Source organism: Ascaphus truei, chromosome 21, assembly GCF_040206685.1.
Source record: "Ascaphus truei isolate aAscTru1 chromosome 21, aAscTru1.hap1, whole genome shotgun sequence".
In the NCBI taxonomy this organism is placed as follows: Eukaryota; Metazoa; Chordata; class Amphibia; order Anura; family Ascaphidae; genus Ascaphus; species Ascaphus truei.
This window is the reverse complement of record NC_134503.1, coordinates 30,242,907-30,244,349: the sequence shown is the minus strand read 5'-3', so window position 1 is coordinate 30,244,349 and position 1,443 is coordinate 30,242,907.

The window sequence follows — 1,443 nt, the reverse complement described above, 5'->3', positions numbered from 1 at the left end:
ACACACACACACACACACACACACACACACACACACACACACACTCTCTCCCCCCCCCCTTACTCACCGTCGATCCCCCACTCTCTCCCTCTCTCCCCCACACTCTCTCCCTCTACCCCCCACACTCTCTCCCTCTTCTCCCCTCCCTCTCTCTCCCACTCTCTCCCTCTCTCTCCCCCACTCTCTCCCTCTCACCCCCACTCTCTCCCTCTCTCCCCCACTCTCTCCCTCTCTCCCCCACACTCTCCTTCCCCCCACTTCTCTCCTCTCTCGCCCCCACACTCTGGATCTGGATATCTTATTTACCCTATATATCTTAACTGCCCTATACTACAACCGAAATAACCTATACTGCTTTCTTCCAGATCTGACTCAAGCATCACACGGAAGACATCGGAACCCCCCTAACCCAGAAGACAGGTAGGGAACACATCCCCTCCAATGTATAACATTGCGGGAATGAGGGTACCTGGACATTGAGGGACTGCGGATCAGGTAAGATCCCAGGCGGGATGGCTGCTTTAGATATTGTGAAGCGGGGACGTCCAGGCACTAGTTATGGGGTTCAGGAAACTAGTCATTCACACCTGGCTTTTATTTCTAGATCCAACATTTTACACAAACACACACACACACACACACACACACACACACACACTCTCTCTCTCTCTCTCTCTTCCCCCCCCCCCCCCCTTACTCACCGTGGATCGCTGTGGTCTCCCGGTCTCTGTGACAGGCGAGGAACCGGCAGGCCCGGGTGTCGCCCTCGGCGGCTGTCACGCGGGTCACCGCGGGTGGCAGTGAAGGATCCGGACACAGGGAGAGAGGAGTGGGGGGGGCTAGTGATGCGGCCGGGACATGAGGGGCAGCGGCAGCCTCAGCTCAGTGGCTGAAGATGGTGAAGGAGGAGACCATCTTCTCACGACGGGCTGATCCGAGCTGTCACGCGGGGTCACGGAGGCCGGGAGAGATTGGGGTGGAGGGGGGCGGATGGCCCGATGGGAGGGGGGGGGCACAGGTGGCCCGATGGGAGGGAGGAGGGGACAGATGGCCCGATGGAAGTGAGGGGGGGGCGACAGATGGCCCGATGGGAGGGAGGGGGGGGGCGACAGATGGCCCGATGGAAGAGGGAGGGGGGGGGGGGAGCGACAGATGGCCCGATGGAAGGGAGGGGGGGGGGGGAGCGACAGATGGCCTGATGGAAGAGAGGGGGGGGCGACAGATGGCCCTGCAGGGGCCTGAGGCAGACAGGCGTGGAAGGGGCTGGCTGCCGGAAGGGGGAGGAGTAGAAGCGCTGAGGAGGGAGGCCACTGCTCAGAGAGCCGGAGGCGGGGTAATCTCCCCCAACAACATGAACCCGCCTCCGGCTTTTTTTTTTTTCTCCAGCGCGAGCGTGGGAAAAGCAGCAGCGCGAGCGCGGGATATTTAAAAAACACTTGTGTG